Source organism: Caretta caretta, chromosome 2 (assembly GCF_965140235.1).
Source record: "Caretta caretta isolate rCarCar2 chromosome 2, rCarCar1.hap1, whole genome shotgun sequence".
Classification (NCBI taxonomy): domain Eukaryota; kingdom Metazoa; phylum Chordata; order Testudines; family Cheloniidae; genus Caretta; species Caretta caretta.
This window is the reverse complement of record NC_134207.1, coordinates 210,278,851-210,298,794: the sequence shown is the minus strand read 5'-3', so window position 1 is coordinate 210,298,794 and position 19,944 is coordinate 210,278,851. Positions and strand designations below refer to the sequence as shown.

The 19,944-nt window shown below is 45.8% G+C and overlaps 1 long non-coding RNA gene and 1 other non-coding gene across 2 annotated transcripts; both read left to right on the top strand.

The window, feature by feature from the left end:
* The first annotated feature begins 8,175 nt into the window (after nucleotides 1-8,175).
* Nucleotides 8,176-18,051, top strand: LOC125631522 (uncharacterized). Its single transcript, XR_007354974.2, has 3 exons — nucleotides 8,176-8,487; nucleotides 10,419-10,475; nucleotides 17,187-18,051. It is a non-coding gene; the product is annotated as an uncharacterized LOC125631522 (long non-coding RNA).
* On the top strand, nucleotides 10,559-10,647 carry LOC125633121 (small nucleolar RNA SNORD93). Its single transcript, XR_007355508.1, has one exon. It is a non-coding gene; the product is annotated as a small nucleolar RNA SNORD93 (small nucleolar RNA).
* Nucleotides 18,052-19,944: the final 1,893 nt, after the last annotated feature.

The window sequence follows — 19,944 nt, the reverse complement described above, 5'->3', positions numbered from 1 at the left end:
CTCCAGGCCACAGTGCGCGGGGGAGGCGGGGTCGCGCGCATACACTCGTGACGGGCGGGGTGTCGGGACGCTGTGGACGGGCGCGGGGTAGAAGACACTGTCAGCCTCTCGTTCCCGCCTTTAGTCCTTTTATCTGAAGCGGAACGAGGTCTGGCTGGACTCCCCGCAGGCTCGTCCCAGTCTCCCCCGGAACGCGCTGTAGCAAACGCACCCGCGGGCTGCCTCTGCGCAGGATGGGGCCTCGCTGCAGCCGTGGGCTTGAGTCCCGGCCTGGACCTCGGCTCCAGGGCCCTGGGAGCAATTACGGTCACTGCTTGTTGAGCCCAGCTGGGTTCCTGGAGGTGCAGAGTGGAGCTTGTCATCCACGTTACCAGTCACAAGCCTTCCAAACCCACATCTGGAGGCCCCCCTGAATCACGATGTAACTAGAAAAGGAGTACTAGTGGCACCTTAGAGACTAACCAATTTATTTCAGAGCAACAGCCGCGTTAGTCTGTATTCGCAAAAAGAACAGGAGGACTTGTGGCACCTTAGAGACTAACCAATTTATTTCAGCATAAGCTTTCGTGAGCTACAGCTCACTTCATCGGATGCACCAGTGTAGCTCACGAAAGCTTATGCTCAAATAAATTGGTTAGTCTCTAAGGTGCCACAAGTCCTCCTTTTCTTTTTGCGAATACAGACTAACACAGCTGCTACTCTGAAACCTCTCATGATGTAAATAGTAAAAGCTGGGCTCTTTTCATTTGCCTTCTGGGACCTGAGCCTTTAGGCTGTGATCAGGTCACATTGTCAGGCATTCCTCTGCAATCATAAGAAAAGTAGACTTCTAGGGGTCATTTATTCCAGCCCCCTCATCTGGGACACGGCCAAGTACACCTAGACCATACCTAGCTGATGTTTGTTCAACATGTTTTTAAAACCTCTAGTGATGGTTGTTGGATTGAAATTCACCACTCAGCAGATGGGTCTAACATCTCTATTAAGACAAAATATTACCAAACTGTATCAGTTACTTACAAGTGGGAAGCACATTAAGACAATCTCACCATAGTCCCTTCCAATACTGGACAATTCACAGCTTCATCTTCCCTTTGTTGCAAAGATTATGTATAACGTTTTGATATCTTTTCTTATACATATGTATTAGAGCAAGTCTACACGTGCAGTGGTGTAACGCATCTGGTGAAGAGGCTCTCTATGCAGACAGGAAAGAGCTCTCCCAGTGGCATAATAAAATGAGCGTCAGAGCTTCTCCCGCCAACATAGTGCTATCCGTACCGACGCTTATGTTGGTGTAACTTCTGTCACTTGGGATGGTTTATTCCGAGGATGAAAGTAATTTAAAGGACTTACCGGTACACCGGACTCCTGAACAGGGGCGGGGCCTCAAGCGGAAGAGGCAGGGCCTTTAGAGCCCCGGGCCCTTCAAATCAAAATTTAAAGGGCCCAGGGCTCCGGCTGCAGTAAAGGGGACTAGGAGCCCCAGCCCTTTAAATCACTGCTGGAGCTACCAGCTGCGGAGACCACTGGGAGCCCCAGGGCTCAGGGGCCATTTAAAGGGCTCCGACGGTGATTTAAAGGGCCCAGGGCTTCTGTCCACCGTTACCGCAGCAGAGCCCCGGGCCCTTTAAATTGCCGAAGGAACCCGAGGGGTTCCCAGCTGCCACCACTACCCCAGGGCTTGGGGCTCGGGGCTCTGGCAGAGATGTAAAGGGTCCAGGGCTCCACTGCGGTAGCAGCGGCTGGGAGCCCTGGGCCCTTTAAATCACCACTGGAGCCCCGCCACTGCTACCATAGGGCTCCGGCAGTGGGGCTCCGGCAGCAATTTAAAGGGCCCGAGGCTCTTGCTGCTGCTACCGCCCCAGGCCCTTTAAATCGCTGACGGAGCCCTGGGCCTCCCAGCCACCTCCACTACCCGGGGACTCCAGCAGTGGGGCTCTGGCAACAATTTAAAGGGCCTGGGACTCCAGCTGCTGCTGGGAGACCCAGGCCCTTTAAATCGCTGCCTGGGGAAGCCGGTCCAGTACAGTGCACCGGCTCTTACCGGTATACCAGACCGGACCGGACCGGCTTACATTCACCTCTGGTTTATTCACACCCCTGAGCAACTAAGTTCTGCTGACATAAACAGTAGTGTAGACAGCCAAAGTCTCTTGTTTTCTTATAAACTCTCCTCTCCTGTCAGTACAAGCTTTATGCTCACTCAAACCAGTTTCTTCTAGTTTTGTGGTTACTTTATCTTTTGCTTTCCTCACAGACATGAGGAGATGGATGAGTCATTTCTTGGAAGAAATAGCCAAAACAGCAGACATGTTTGTAGTGGAGCACTTTACCTACCCAGCCATGGTGGGTGTGACCAGTAGTCATCACCAATATGGCCAGTCCCACAGTCTATGAAGTGGAATTAAAGTAGGCACCAGACCACCTTGCCAAAGAGTATATAAACTGCAAGGGGTACTTCTCAGTGGTGTTGCAAGCACTAGTGGATCATCGACATCAACGTGGGATGGTCGGGAAAGGTGCATGATGCTTGCATCTTTAGGAACTCTGGTCTCTTCAGAAAGCTGCAAGAAGGAACTTTCTTCCCATACCGGAAAATTACCGTTGGTGACATTGAAATGCCAATAGTTATCCTTGGAGACCCAGCCTACCACTTGCTCCCACAGCTCATGAAGTGGTACACAGGCAGCCTGGACAGCAGTAAGGAGCAGTTCAACCATAGGCTTAGCAAGTGCAGAATAGTAGTAGAATGTGCCTTTGGATATCTAAAGGGGCGCTGGCGCAGTTTACTCGCTAGGTTAGACGAAAATAATATTCCCATTGTTGTTGCTTCTCACTGTGTGCTCCATAATATCTGTGAAGGTAAGGGGGAAAAGTTTCTGGTGGGGTAGGGGGCTAAGGCAGATCACCTGGCTGCTAATTATGAGCAGCCAGACACCAGGGCAATAATAAGAGCATGTTGAGATGCTTTGAAAACCAGTTTCATAAATGACCTAACACTGATGTGACAGTTCTGTGTGTTGTTCCTTACCAAGCTGCCCCCTTTCTTGCATGCACTGCCCTGTAAACTAAACCCCCACCAACCACAGTGTGCACAGTGAATAAAGAGCCTCTTGTCCTCAATCCATGCATTTTTATTATACCAACAAACACTGAACAGAGACAGCAATGAATAACAAAGACAACCCGGGTCTAAGGGCCTGATAACATGGGGGCGGGGAGGGGCAAGGACACATAACTTATTACAGTTCCACTGCCTAGCAATCAAAGCTGTGGGAAGGAGAGCCTTCTGCTCCATGAACCATTCCCTGGAGCATTCTAGGATGTCTGGGAGAGGAGGATATGAAACTTGGTGAGGAGGGCAGCTGGTACATCATTGGGTGCAGCGGGATTCTAAGATCTAGCTGACTTTCCTGCACCTCAGTCAGATGCCTCAACATGTCTCTTTGCTCCCCTAAAACCGCAACATGTCGTCTTGCATGTTACATTCTTGTTCCCTGCATGCTTTCCTGCCCTCTTGATTTTTAGAAGCCCTTTAGGTCAGTGGAAAGGGCTCAGTAGTAAAGATATGCACATTATAAATTAGACATAACACGGCATATGTCGACTTAATGCCATAGTGTAGACATGGCCTCAGTCAATGGAAACATTTATTTTTGGAACTCTTGGCAGATGTGTTACCTGCATATTAACAGGGCTCATGGCCAGAGACAAACCTTGCATATATAGGTCTCTAAATTTAGGATTATTATATTGCACAGTACCATTTACTATTGGACCCAAGCCTGCCAACCAATACAACAGTTTTTTTCTTAGCATATACTTTTCTGGTCTCTCAGCTGGCAATAGTTTTTCAGAATATGCTTTACCCATAACATTGTCACAAAGGAAATACAGTTTTACCACACTTGCATACACCTGAGCCAATTCACCATGTGGGTCCAACATCATACTCTGTGGCAGTGCATTATAGTCCTTTAATGACATGCATTCTCTCATTATGACCACAGTATCCTCCTTACTCAACTTAGGAGTGGCACTTACCCTGGCCAACCAGTTCAGAACAGTGTCTTTATTTAACAGATCCATTTGCTTTCCAAAAGCTCTCGTTTGTTCGGGAGTCAGAGCTTTTATTTCGTATTTGGTCTCTGAGGCCCAATTAGGGCCATATTGAGTTACCTTTGTTACCACTGGAGCAAAAGGAGGTGCTCCTGACTTGGCTCCTCATAGCAAATGGGTGCTGAGGGTGTGAGCCTGCCCGCAGTGGAGTACTGTGGTGGTGGATCTCTGTTTTCTGAGTCTTAGTCAGACTCAATATTTATTACCCATGATGAATCCAGTTAGGGGGTTAGATTCGATAGCATTAATCATTCCCCTAGATAACTGCAGTTGTTTCTGTAGCTTATTGATGCAGTGCTGACATACCGCATGATCCACTGTACCACCTTCCCTGACCCGCGGGACCTCTTTTAAGAGCTGCCACACAATGGCCTGCGACTCCTCTAGCTCTTTCGCCTTGATCTCACTCTCTCTTTCAGCAGCAATAAGCTGGGTATTGAGGCTTTTTAGCTGTTCCTCCAACTGTGTGACCTGGTTAGTTAGGCTGGTCACTGAAGCAGTTGCTGCTTGTTGTTGGGCAGCCTGCTTTTCAAAGTCTTGTTTTAGATCTTGCTTTTCTGCCAGAGCCGTCTCCGTCTGCTGCTTCAGCAGCTGCACCTGGCAGTTCAGCTCTCAGCCGACCATGGCCAAGCCATAGAGCAAGGCGCCTTTCTGTGCCTTTCTTTTAGGAATCGGTTTACAGATTTTGTATCTTTTCCGTAGCTGGGATAGTTTTTGTAGGGAGTCTTCCCCTGCCAGGAACTCCTCACTCCAGGGGTTCTGATTCTTTCCAAACAAAGCCACACTGTATTCAGTGTTATTTTTATTGCTCAGCTTGTTCCACCCCAGAAAGCTGAAGACCTGCTGCGTCCTGGTGGTGCTATTCGGTTGCTTGATTGCTTACCCAACAACCGGTTAGTAGGCAAAAGTCACTGCGTCCTGGTGGTGCTATTTGGTTGCTTGATTGCTTACCCAACAACCGGTTAGTAGGCAAAAGTCAAAAGGCAGCACACGGCTCTCTTGGGAAAGTCAAAGCCACAACAATGCAGCACAAAGTCCCTTTAGGAGAGTCAAAACTGCTGAAAGAGGTAGGCAGCTTTTTGGGCAAATGCACCATGCCATATCTAGCTTATACCAGTCAGATACTAGTGGTTCCAGAGGAGGTCCACTGGTTTACCACTACCTGCTTTCCTGATCAGTCTGTTACCAGGAAAACAGGTAGTGGTAAACCAGTGCACGCCCTCTGGAACCACTAGACCCGACTGCTTTGACGATCCATAGACTCGGGGAGGGAACTTCTTCGGATACTGCGGGTGAGCACATATATTGTGGCCCCACAGGAGACCGGCCTGAAAAGCCGAAGTAGCTCCATGGTGGGTGAGGTGCGTCCGCAGGGGGCTGGAGTTGAGGCTGAAAACCTCAGCGAGATCCAGCTACCGCCCTTCCCATTCCTTTGGGGCAATCAGGGCCTTTGGGATCTCTGAAAAGGATTTTCTATTACAGGGCGGGAAAACTCCCAGATCCTTTTCGGGGATCCCAAAGGCCCTGATTGCCCCAAGGGAATGGGAAGGGTGGTAGCTGGATCTCGTTGAGGTTTTCAGCCTCAACTCCAGCCCTCTGCGGACGCACCTCACCCACCATGGAGCTACTTCGGCTTTTCAGGCTGGTCTCCTGTGGGGCCACAAGATATGTGCTCACCCACAGTATCCAAAGAAGTTCTCTCCCCGAGTCTATGGACCGTCAAAGCAGTCACTGTTGCAACTTAAAAACAAACCAACAGAAATTCCCAACAGGACCTGAGTGGGTTAGCTACTCCCAAACAAGTCCTGCCGCGGTCGCCACAACTGTAACCAGGGAAAATCAAAACTAAATGAACCCCAATATGCCTCTCTGTTTCTGTTTTACGGGTACAGGTTCTTGGTCTTGTTATCAGGGTCTGTCACCTGAGGAAGCAGCTACTGTGTCCCACTCTCCTTCACAAGTATGGTGTAGGAAAGAGGAGGAGAGACAAAAGTTACTTTTGAAACAGGTAAGTAGTGTATTAAGGATTGGTTACATGAAAGAGAACACAAATAAACACATAAAACTCAGCAACCGGTGGACTGCAACTAAGGAGCTTGAAGCTCAGACCCAAGCTCAGACCCCTCCCTCTTGGCAACAAGAATATAACAAATCCCCAGTATAGCCTACTGCTAATCAGATGTCATCTATGGTCAGGTCGGATGGTAGTGAGTGGTGGGTCCAGGACCTTCTACCCACGGCCAAATGCTGGCCTTTGGGGAGGAACACTGGGTCTCGGCTGCTAGACTGAAGTTGCTGGCTGGTGGACCAAAGGACCCTGGATGGCAGGTAAGTCAATAATGTCACAGGATCCTTCACAGTTCTTGATCCGGAGACCCGTGCAAAAGCCCAACCACGTACGGCTGCTTCCTGGACGGACAGCCCCGTGACGACGTGGCACAGTTCCTTATAAGGAGTGAGTGGCGGGAAAGTTCTGCGGGGATGGCAGTTACAAGTCAGTTGCAACTGGTTTGAACCAGCCCTCGTGCCACAGCTTTCGCACCTTAATTTTCCACCTTTGGGGACAAAATGGAAATTCGACTCCATACTGAAAAATACCAAAGTCCATATGGATGAGGAGAAACAATATAAAAACCTTATCCTAAACATTTTCAATCACTTATATAAAATCACCAACAATATCAGTTAACATTCTTCTTTGAGTGATAGTACATGTCCATTCTACTTTAGGTGCATGTGCACCCAGTACACAGTTGTCAGAGATTTTTCCCTCAGAAAAACAGGGATTGCAGGGAGTTAAGCTGGAAGCAATGCAGTCCCACAGAGCAGTGCAGAGCGTTTAATAAAATTCTACTTGTTCATCTTAATCTGCATTCAGCTTCACTCCTTGCAAATGAAACAGTATCCTAGCCATGCGAAAATGACATGATAAAATGGGGCACAGCTATATTGAAATTGGATTCTCAACTGGGTGCCCTCAACACTGTTGTAATGTTAGTGTATAAGGAATCTAAAAAAGCAAATGCAATCCAGATGATGTGCTGGAGAGGTCTTACGAATCTAAAAAAGCAAATACAATCCAGCAGTTGATCCAGTAGGAGGAAGAGCTGTTGTTCCCTCTGAGACAGAATTTGTTTTCACTGTAGCAAGTTTTATGCAATATCTTAACTGTGGGTTTTAATGCTTGTGGGGGAGGGTATGCACAAGAGAGTGCCACATGTGCAGCAGCTGCTTCCCTCTGTTTTCACTCACCCATTTGAATTCAAAGAATGAGCTTCCCAGCCAAGAGACTTGCCCACTGTATCTTATCACCTCCGCTTGTGTATAATCTAACTAAAAGCTGCTGGGAGGCTTGTGTCACACGCCTATAAAGTCACAAACTAGACGCACCAAGCTGGAGTGTAATACACACCTCTCATTTAGCTTGCTGGGGGTGTGTGGCAAAGAATTGTTATTTATAGTGCAGCACACAGTGGCGTTCGAACAATTTTTATAGTGCGGGGCACTGAAAGTCATTGAACAAAACTGTAAACCCTGAATATGATGGAAACAACTTCAAGCCCGGGAGTGCTGCCATACCCGCATCATCCCTAGTTCCAGCACCCCGATGGCACACACACTTTTCAGACAAATAAGAGAAAGCCTAGTCTGAATAGCTAATCATCTAAATTTAGGCAGATATTTTAAATTGATCATGGGGGAGGTGAAGAGATAGCTGTAAATTAGAGGAAAGGGGAAGAGTTGCTTTCTATCTCTATCAAGACTCAAGTTCTAACACTGTATTATAAGCTGTATAATATACTGCTTTACAATGGGGTGTTTTTTCTTATCCTTTAGTGCCTGTCTTTGATCTCATTGATTAGGATAACAATGAGAAACTGACCTAGTAAGACATTTGAGTTGTAAAGAGTGTTCTGTAGGAATAACTTGTGCTGGTAAGGTTGTGCAAACTGGAAAAAACAGGGAGTGCCTAATGTAAAAATATCTACTTCGTCCAGCAGTTACATCTTCCCATATATGGCTACTGTTATACCTCGCATGCCAGACAGACAAGCGGCTGCACAGTTTGTTATTGAGATAACAGCCCTGAGGACAGGAGAGAGAATGATGAGCCACCTTCCAAACAGATTTGAACTGGTGTGAGATAATGGTACAAACGTATTTTAGAAACTGGTCTAAACTAGCCCATAAGAAAGAGTGGTAGGTGTGGATTCAAAAAAAGACCGTCACATACTAAGGAGAAAGGGAGCTGGACTAACCAGAAACTGTGGCTGCAACTGCCTGCGAAACAAATACCATGAGGATTCATTATGAGGCAGCTTTGCCCAAAGAAGAGGGTCAGAGACAGAACTTTGCAGCCATTCTGTAGGTATTATTTCATATTTATAACTTAAAGCTCTATCCCTTTTAGTGATATATTAGTCTGGGGAGTAGCTACGTTTACTTAACTTTATTTGGTTATTTTTTCTCTCTGTTTTTAAGGAAAGCAAACTGACTTTGCAATGAGTGACAAGTATCGTGCAAAAAGAATGAGGAGTACTTGTGGCACCTTAGAGACTAACAAATTTATTTGAGCATAAGCTTTCATGGGCTAAAACCCACTTCATCAGATGCATTCAGTGGAAAATACAGTAGGAAGATATATATATATATATATATACACACATACAGACACAGAGAACATGAAAAAATGGGTGTTGCCATACCCACTATAATGAGAGTGATCAGTTAAGGTGAGCTATTATCAGCAGGAGGAAAAAAACAAAAAAAACGATCTTTTGTAGTGATAATCAGGATGGCCCATTTCCAACAGTTGACAAGAGGGTGTGAGTAACAGCAGGGGAAAAAAATAAGCATGGGGAAATAGTTTTACTTTGTGTAATGACGCATCCACTCCCAGTCTTTATTCAAGCCTCATTTAATGGTGTCCAGTTTGCAAATTAATTCCAATTCAGCAGTTTTTTTGCTGTAGTTTTGACAATTTTAGGTCTGTAATTGAGTGACCAGGGAGATTGAAGTGTTCTCCGACTGGTTTTTGAATGTTATAATTCTTGACGTCTGATTTGTGTCTATTTATTCTTTTACCTAGATACTGTCCGGTTTGGCCAATGTACATGGCAGAGGGGCATTACTGGCACATGATGGCATATATGACATTGGTAGATGTGCAGGTGAACAAGCCTCTGATAGTGTGGCTGATGTGATTAGGTTCTATGATGATGTCCCCTGAATAGATATGTGGACACAGTTGGCAACGGGCTTTGTTGCAAGGACAGGTTCCTGGGTTAGTGGTTCTGTTGTGTGGTGTGTGGTTGCTGGTGAGTATTTGCTTCAGGTTGGGAGGCTGTCTCTAAGCCTGTCTCCCAAGATCTGTGAGAGTGAGGGATCGTCCTTCAGGATAGGTTGTAGATCCTTGATGATGCGCTGGAGAGGTTTTAGTTGGGGGCTGAAGGTGACGGCTAGTGGCATTCTGTTACTTTCTTTGTTGGGCCTCTTCTGTAGTAGGTGACTTCTGGGTACTCTTCTGGCTCTGTCAGTCTGCTGCACCATGAGCTGTGGAATACGTGTTGCTGGTTTGCAGAGATCACACTTCTCAAAATGGCTAAGTGATGGCTGAGGTGCTGTGATCTCCCCAGAGACTTCTTAGGTAGGGATCAAAATGGGCAGAGCTCGTGTTGTGTGGGAAATGTCAACTTAATGATGCATTTCTTGTTTTTTTCATGTAATGCTACATGTCTTATAAGAGGACCTTAGTGCTGCATTTCTTGGTTTTTCGAGATGTTTTGGGAATTATCACATTCTGAAAGGGTACGAGGAGCACAGACAGTGCTGAGTTACTACAACCTTAACTCCGTGTTAAATATTTTTGCTTATGAAATTGTGTTTGGTGCCCACTGGATGCTGATAGTCACATTTGCTATTGCACACTTTTGAAAAAGAGGTACTGTGAAATGCCTAATAAAAAGTTACTGATGCGATCAGGGAAGAGGAAAAATAAGCAGAATGTTTGGCTGCCTATTTAATAAAATATGAGAGCCCAAATTAAACTAGCTAGGTATAAAAAATGAAGCTGACAGTTAAGCACGGTTTGCATTTAAATCCATTAAGAGAATGAAGCTATTCTTTACAGTCACTGAAACCAGTGAGAGAAACACCTGTCTGAGGTAAGCCAGTACTCAGCAATATTTCACAGTGATCTTATGAGAAAAGCTGCTGTCTAATTGATTATTAACTAATAAATTCCTGCACAAAGTGTTCTAATGCAAAACTCAACTTTCTCTCTCCCCACCCTCCAGATTCAGTCATGAAGATGCAAATAGTTGTTTAAAATTCAACTGCTGCTTCCAGTGAAGGTATATCTCACTAGAATTTACTTACCTTTAAATGCAACACCTTATTAAATATTGTAAATGTATGGTATTGTGAATGGAATTTCTGGTCAAAGATGAAAACCATGATCTGATTGCATACCTCTTTACAATGATATGCCCAAGTCTGATGGGTTAAAGGATTTACCTGAGGCCAGACTGACATCCATAAGATATTTAAGTATTTTTGTTTTTAAATTAAACCTTTTAAAATTATTATTTGCCCTTCTGCTAGTGAAAGCATGACATATTTATGTTGTTTTACAGTGTTTTAAAAGATTTTTCTGTTAGAATACCTAGTTGTAAATTATTTGCTTACAAGACTAGCAAATGGAACTTCTAGATCTGAAGAATAAATTGCTATAACAGCTGGTATATAGATTGTACAGGATTAAGTAGAGCACATTTATTTTCAGCTGTGTTTTTGCTATGAGCTAGAAAAGTGCAGACAAACCTTGACTATCCCGTAGGCCTAAAGACAACTTTGCTATTAACCTAGTTAGTGTTTATACCAATCCCACTCTTGGTATAGTGTATTGACATAATGCACTTTAAAAATAACTGGGTAAATAAAGCACTGCAATTGATTTGCTTTTATATGTGTTGACTACATTTCAAAATTGCACACAAAATATTACACAACTATGGCCTACATGTGCCTTGATATAATAAGGATATAGAATTGGAGCGCTTGAAAATCAAAAATTGTATTTAAAAATGCACATTCAGTTTCATTATTTCAACACACACTTATTGTAATTGTCATTCTCTAGCCTCTGTGAATAACAAACAAGATGATGCTAAAGAGAGAACACTCTGACAGTGATAAGGCATTTTTAAGTCAGGGAACTGATTGCTACCTGAAAGTATTTGCCCTCCAGTTGCATCATTGTTTTAAAAATGTTTTTAGGTAAAGGCTTTTTGAGTTTGTCAGGGGATGGACTTCTAAAAAGTCCCACAGTAACTAGAAAATGGAACAAGAAGTTTTGGGAGGGAAGGTATTGTGTGGAGGAGGAGAGGGAAGAGTGAAAGAATAACCTCAAAGATTTGCAACATCTCAAGTGCAACAGGAATGGGCATTACTGGATGATTTTTGCTATGGCTTGAATTTGGTTATTTTTAAAAGGACACTATCAGCTTCAAATCTAGCCAATGTAAAAAAAAAAAAATAGTTCGGCAGTTACAGTTACTACAAATATTCTGGAGTCCCCCTGCATGTTGTTAAAATGAGGAGTTTGTTATTCATAATTTAGGCTGAGAGTTTGTCACAGAATTCACAGGTTCTGTGACTTTCCATGACTTCTGCAGCCTGCCGGTGTGCCTGGCCTGGGGGCAGCTCAGGCACCGGATTAACCATTAGGCTAATAAGGCTATAGCCCTCCTATTTTTTAGGCCCTACTAGTCAGGCAGGCGGTTCGGTCAGGGCTGGGTGAGGGGGGAGCGAGCTTGCTCACACAGCCCTGCTGGAGTGCTCCTGCCAGCCAGAAAGGCAAAGCAGCCGCCTGTGGCTTGGAAGGAGCTCAGCCAGCAGCCTGTTGCTTCCGCTCCCTCCCGTCTGCCTCTCCCCCATACTGCAGGAACACACTGCCAGGTATCCAGTTACCACTGGTGACCAGACACTAAAAATCCGGTTACCACGGGAACTCGCGTCAGCCGTGGGTGTAGTTTGAGCAGGCATTGTGTGTGTCCCCCAGTTCCTCCCCACCCCTGATTTCTCCGGAGCTCTGCTTAGCTGTCAGGGAGAGAAGCTCCCTCTGCCCTCTCCTTGGCTGAGGCTGGCAGGCAGCTCCTGGGTCCCAGTGCCCATCCCTGTCATCTTCTATGTGTGCCTGGTCCCGTTTCTGGACAACTGGCGAGTGCCTATGGGGGAGGACGGGGACGGGGAGAGGCAGTACCAGAGCAGTAGGGTGGGAAGCTTGCACAGAACCTGCACACACACTACCCAGCTCCAGCCAGAACTACTGCCTCTCCCATGTATAAGGAACAAATTTCAGATTTATGATGCAGTGTGTTCAGTACTATATTGAACTGTACTAAAAATCAAAGAAATCCAATTTTTTTCTTGGTTGTATTTTTTCTGTACTGGGATGCCCAGGCAACCAAGTTCTTTCCTTATGCTCAGTCTAGTTCCACAGGTGAACGCATCTTTGTACTTTTAAGGGTTTGCAAAAGCACTGGAGGGAGCTCAATAAACAGTGTTGTAGGTTGCTCTCTCCCTTCTCCCTCAAGGATTTTAAAGCCGCTTCTTAGCAGGCTATGATAGAAAGAGTGGCTGAATAGGCTAAAGGCAGGTTCTGTCCATTTGCTGGTTCTCTAGCAGTTCAATCCATCATAAAAGTACCTCACACCTGATTTCTTTTGAGGTTCATTCCAAAAACTTAAAGCTAAATAAACCTGAAGTTATCCCTCATTTTTCTGCCCCAACTCAAACTCACTTCTTTCCCAAATGGAAAATGTTGGATAAGCATGGAATGTGATTCAAGAAGGGAATGAGAACACAGGCCAATTTCGACTGACAGTTACACCTGTGTAGCCTTATTGACTTCAGGGAGAACAGATTTTTGCACAAAAATAGATTTTGGTCCCTTCTGCTTTTTCACATCTGGTATAAGCAGAATCTCTTTCACTTTCCTCCCCTAAACTTTGAGCACTTTAAGGAAAAAAATTAAACAAGGTCTGCTTGATTTACACATGCAAATGAAACAGGAAGCTCTCCTTTCTTTCTACACCAGCTTTAAACAAACAAACAGGCCTGATGTAACAAGCAAGGGTGTCACAACAGCAGCCTTGGTTGGACTGTTCTTTTGAAAGATCCTTAATGGTTCTTTTTAAGATGCAGATTTTCATTGAAGTCTTTTTGTTCAGGGGGGCAGAGAACACAACAGGGAATAGCTCTGTTTTGTCAACTCCTAGTCATTCAAAAGCTGAAAGGCTTTAGCTTGTTTGTTTAATGTTTGTACAGTGATTTTGAAGAGCTAACATAGGACAGAAGTGCTAAATATTATGTCTGGGCAACCATTTAAAGATCTGTGTCATTTCTAGCTGTTATCTTTTTCTTACAAAAAGCTTAAAACAAACAAATGCAAAGTGTAGGGGGCTGGGGCACACAGAACTCATGCTTAACACATTCTAGAATAGATAATACTTAGTCCTGCCATGAGTGCAGGGAACCGGACTAGATGACCGCCCAAGGTCCCTTCTAGTCCTATGATTTTATTCTAATTGTGGAAGAGCTTGGTGATAGAACGGCCTGATGTGGTGAATAATTGGAGATTAACTACACAAATGGGGGTATCATCCCACAAATAATATTTGGGTTCAGTGTGAAAACAGTAATTCATTGTCCTCAGCCAGTGCAACACTGGGAGGCAGCTTTCAGAGCAAGACAGCCTAAAATACACTGCCACCCAATGTAACTTTCCCACTACTACTTCTTCTACTTCCATGGATTTTACACCTGAGTGGTTTTCTTTTACATAATAAAAGCTGGCTGCAGTCAGAGTGAGATAGGGTATGTGGTGTGCTGTAGACAGAGTCCATAGTTTGGGGAAAACACCTGCAGGCTTGGCTTTGCACTGTGCCATGTGGAGGATTGAGGGCAGAAGCACAAGGTTGAAAGAGGTAAGCGGGATGGGGAATGTTGCAGTGTTCACCCTCATGAAGAAGAGCACTCCACTACCTAGGAGGAAGGAGGCCTAAGAGAAGGATAGTGTAGCATCCCTCAAGCTACCTCTTACTCAGAAGTATCTGTTTGAAGAATTGAGTGTAGTAAGAGTAGAATAAACTTGTTAATTTTATATAAATAAATAATATGTATGTAAAGAAATGTTTGATGACTTCATACTTTTTTTTTCAATATGTAATTCATACTTAGGCCCCTCATAACCTTAATCCAGCCCTGTCTCGGGTCACCGCAACCCCCACCCCAGCAGCTGAGTTTGGGTGTGGGAGGGGGCAGGAGGCTGGGGCATGGGACGGGGTGAGGCGGGCTCTGGGCAGTGCTTCCATGGATGGCTCCCTGGAAGCAGTGACATCCCCCTCACTCAGCTCCTAAGCGGGGGCATGGCCAGGCAGCTCTGCATGCTGCCTCCACCTGCAGGCACCGCACCTGCAGCTCCCATTGGCCACTGTTCCCAGCCAATGGAAGCTGCGAAGTCAGCGCTCTAGGCGGAGGCAGAGGGCAGAGCTGCCTGGCCACACCTCCACCTAGGAGCTAAGTGAGGGGGATGTCGCCGCTTCTGGGGAATCCCCCAGGTAAGCACTACCCAGAGCCCACCTCACCCCATCCAGTGCCCCAACCCCCAGCCCTCTCCCACACCCAAAGTCTGCTGCTGCTGGGGGTTAGGTGGAGAGCACAGAACGAGGTAGGGAGTTTGCTGGCTCCACCCCCTCCAGCACAAGCAGGGGTCCTGGGCCACTCCCCAGCACCCACCCAAGTTTTAGTCAGGGGCATATAGTAAGAGTCATGGACAAGTCACAGGCCATGAATTTTTGTTTACTGCCAGTGACCTGTCCCTGACTTTTACTAAAAATACTTGTGACTAAAACGTAGCCTTATTCATAATCTACCTTGTTTCCCATACGACCTCTATCACTGAGATATCTGGGTATCCAATATTAGGTCTGATCTGTACCCCGTATGCTAGCAAAGTTCCTCTTCAAATGAACAGAATTCTTGCTTGACTGAAGTGTATAGAATCTATTTAAACAGAACAACTGACATATCTAAACACAATTTTAAATTATAAACAGCACTTTAATTAAAAACACACATCTTTAATAATTGCAGGAAATACCTTTTGCTTTTATGAGCTAACTCAAGGACAGTAATAAAAATCTATATAATCCATTTTTATTTAATGTTGATAATAGGATTTTCTTCCAGAGGCGACTAGAATGCAATAAGAAAAGGTTAAAGTAATGCAATATCTTTTAAAAATTTCACTATGATTATCTTATCAAGTACACACATCTGATAGTTATATTAATAGAATTTAAAGCAACCTTTAACATATTAAAACCTTGAATAAACTATTTGAATTAATACATGCATTGAGCTTTAATACCTGAAATTGATTGTTCTCGTTGAGCCTGAGCCAAATCCCATTGATTTCGTAGGCTTTGGATCAGGCCCTTACCAGCATGCTAATGAAACATGGTCTGCAAAGGTGACCTGCAAAGGAGAAAAAAATGCATGTGCCCTCTTTTGTGTCTTTATCGTGTTTGAAGGAGAATCTGAAGATTTCCTTGCCACCCCCTTGACTCCCAGGACAAACATTGTTTGTTCTTATAACTTGAGGAATATCAAGCTCTCTCGTCCCCCCCTCCCCACCCTCTTTTTTTTTTTTTTTTGGCTGCAGATTTTCGTGGAGAATCTGAGTGGGACCTTTTCCAAGCTTCAACAGAAAGGGCAGAGGTTTGAAAGCCTCAAAATATCACAAAATACTTTTCTCCTAAATGTTTGTCGGGACTGAGTTAAATAGATGTTAACAAAAATATCCAAAGAGTTTTAAACAGCCTGATTAATTTTTTTCCCTTCGCAGCAGCTTAGATTTCACTTTATTGTGCTGTCTTTGTTCCACTAGTTATTCAATACACACAGCAGTCAAGACGTGGTAATCCATGTATTATAAAATCAAGCTACCTAATAAAACAGTTCAGGCCTATTTTATACATCAAAAAGAACAGCAGACATTTTCCCCCATTACAGGTCACCTTTAATAAACTATCGGGATTAAATGCAGTGTAACTGATAGCTATTGAAATTCTGACAATTTCATTAAAAATAGAAAATTTAGCTAAAAATCGGTAACTTTGTTTTTAAATGCTGTCAGAGTTTTTGCTTCCTGTGCAACAAAACTTATCTAGGCTATCTTCATCCATTTTTACACAACCACCAACCACCTACAATCCACGTATGAGTAAGCTAGCTAGTGTAAGCAATTTTTTTTTAAAAAAGAACAGGCACTTTCAAGAGAGTACAACCAATAATTTTAGAGATCTTTAATCTTGGCATAGCCTGTTTTGCCAGTGCAATGAGCACAATTACCTTATAGGACACTATCCAGCAATGTATCCTCTATCTGTTTAAAGATTAAAAAACAGTAGTTAGAGGCACTGGGACAGTACTTGTTTTTAGATGCTATTTTGGTTTCAATCCATTAGATAGCAGTACAAAATGGGGGGGGGGGTTGTAAAGTAAAAAAATACTACACTGGTAATCTGATTTCAATAGCTTGCATAAAAAGACAGCAGCGGCTAGGGTCACATGTGCTTTCCATTGCTTCCTGTAAAATGCTGTGTTGGCTCCTAAAGCAAAGCTTTTCGCATGAGATGGCCATATGAACTAGCATATTGAGACTGAGCTTAATCTGGGAAAATGTTATATATTACATGTGCTTGCATGGCCTTTTGGAAAAAATACTTAGAACTACACAGCTTGGAAAGGCAAATTATTCAAAATGATTCATTTATATATCACAGGTCAGGTGGTCAGATCCTCAGCTGGTGTGAACTGTCATAACTCCATTGACACTGGCAGAAGCTCTGTCCCCAGCTCATACAGTTCTTCAGATATTTGAAAGGCCAAAACGAGCCACTCTTCTTACTACTTTATCACAAAGGGGTAAAAAGCATGAACAATAATTTATAATTAAGTGCAAATTAAAGCCATCACATTTTTCATCTTCATTTTAGGTCTGAATAAGTGAGAGCGGCAATGTTATGATTTCCTCAGAGATCTTTTCCATTCGGCTTAGCCAGAACACCTCTCCAGTTCTGGGATAATACTTTATCCAGCTCTCTCGAATCCAAGAAATCAGCTCAACTCTGGACTTATCACTGAGGTTTCATTATTGGCATACAATCAAACTACACTTGAGTTGATTAGGCTCAAGTGTAGCAGGTGGGTACAGGGTATACCGCACCTTCAATGTACATAATCATAAGTTAGCTTTTATACACTCTTTTACTTAATACTATTGGTTACTGTCACTTTATGATTGGTCTACTAATTTTGGTACCAATCTCTCTACAGATAATGAACTGTCCACAAGCTACAAAGTATGCTAGTAAGCAAAGCTGCAGCTGCAAGTTTATCACACATTAACTCTTCTTACTATTTCTTTATCTACTAACTACATGTTATTTACAAGGCCACTTGGGCGTTTATGCTTTGTCCAGTGTTAACCTCTGTTTTCTTACTTCTGTTCTGTTTTATTGTTCATGCAAGGCTTACAGGCAGGAGATTAGATGGGGAGATGGATGCACCAGATAGCTTTCAGCTGGATGGCAGCTGCATGCAGGGGTAGCCTTTGCATTCCTAAAGCAAATGTTACCCTGGGATTTAAAGAGTGGCTAGACATATGTATACATCAATAAGTCTAGCCTAGACAGCACCTTAATTAGGAGGTTAACTAAAAAAAAAAAAAAAAAAAATGAAGGAAGGAAGGAAAGAACCCTCATGCTTTAGGGTAAAAGGTAATTCACTGTTGGATTTTGGAAGGAATTTTCTTTCCTTTAAAATAAGTTTAAATACAATAATAAAGGTTTTTATACTGTCCATTCATGCATCAGGTGTCAGGCCAGTGCTGGAGAATGGATGCTAAACTAGATTGATACCGGTCTGTTTTAACATGGCAGTATCTGAAGTATACATGTGGCTATAATATTACCCTAATGTACTATGGTTCCACAACAATACAGTCAGTGATGAGCTGCCAAAATCTCAACAACCGGTTCCCTATAAAAAGTTCTGATTTAAGGGATGTGCCCCAGTATGTATTTTTTGTACCAAGAGGGTTACAATACATCCGTATTTTCCCGGGAGGAATTTTTAAATTTTAAAAATTCCGCCCAGACGGCGATTTAAGAACCAAAAAGCCTGACCTGTCTGGGAAAATACGGATGTATGTTAACCCTGCCTAAAGTTCTTTTTTAAAAAGATGGGCCTGAACTAGAAATGAGCTCCATTTCACATGTGTGGGTCCCCGCCACTCCGTGGGGGTGTGCTAGGGTGACCAGATGTCCCGATTTTATAGGGACAGTCTCGTTTTGGGGTCTTTTTCTTATATCGGCTCCTATTACCCCCCACCCCCTGTCCTGATTTTTCACACTTGCTGTCTGGTCACCCTAGGGTGTGCACGTGTGGGTCCCAGCTGCTCCCTGCCCCCCTCATTGAAGCAGGTGTGCAGGGTTACTGCCCTGGGAACTGCAGGGCACCAGTGGACGTGGGGCCAGCTGCAGACAGGGGCGTGGGGCAGGGCTAGCTGGAGGCAGGGGGTGCAGGGCTGGCTGTGGGCAGGGCAGGGGATGCGGAGCTGGCTGGAGACAGGAGGGTGCAGGGTTGGCTAGAGGCAAGGGGGTGTGGGGCTGGCTGGAGACAGGGGCTGGCTGCGGGCAGGGCAGGGGGTGCGGCAGGGGCTGGTGCGGGCAGGGTAGAGAGAGAGTGAGGGTGGGGCTGGAGACGGGCTCACTGCGGGCAGGGCAGGGGATGCGTGCGGATCCAGCCTGGCTGGATACAGGGCAGGGGATGCGTGCGGATCCAGCCTGGCTGGATACAGGGCAGGGGGTGCAGCAGGGGCTGGCTGCAGGCAGGGGTGCAGGACTGGCTGGAGACAGGGCAGGGGGTGCGTGTGGCAGGGCCTGGCTGCAGGCAGGGCAGGGGTGCGGGGGTGGCTGGAGACAGGGGCTAGCTGCAGGCAGAGGGTGCGGGGGTAGGGGCTGGCTGCAGGCAGGGCAGGGGGGTGCAGGGCTGGCTGGAGGTGCAGCAGGGGCTGTTGTGGGCAGGGCAGGGGGTGCGGCAGGGGCTGGTGCGGGCAGGGAAGAGAGTGCAGGGATGGCTGGAGACAGGGGCTCGCTGCGGGCAGGGCAGGGGGTGCGTGCGACAGGGACTGCTGCGCGCAGGGGGTGCGGGGGTGGCTGGAGACAGGGGCTGGCTGCGGGCAGGGCAGGGGGTGTGGCAGGGGCTGGCTGCAGGCAGGGGGTGCGGGGGTGGCTGGAGGTAGGGCAGGGGTGGCTGGAGATGGGGGCTGGCTGCAGGCAGGGGGTGCGGGGGTGGCTGGAGGTAGGGCAGGGGGTGCGGCAGGGGCTGGCTGGAGGCAGAGCAGAGGGGTAGCAGGGGCTGGCGGCGGCCAGGGGGTGTCTGGAGGCAAGGTAGGGGGTGGCTAGAGGCAGGGGCTGGCTGCAGGCAGGGGCTGGCTGGGCAGGGGGGTGGGTACTCACAGGGAGAGCAGCAGGACGCAGCCCAGGCCCAGCAGAGCAGCCGGGGACCCACCAGGCAGCATCGGGAGCCCCAGGGCCAGGGGAGCAGCAACAGGACTCATGCTCAGGGCCAGGCATCAGCCCACATGGCTCCCGCAGCGCAGCGCCCCCGGTGGCCAGAGCAGGAATTACATCACTTCCCGGCCGGAGCCCATCAAAGCCTCAGCGCCCCCTGCAGGGCAGCGGGTTAACA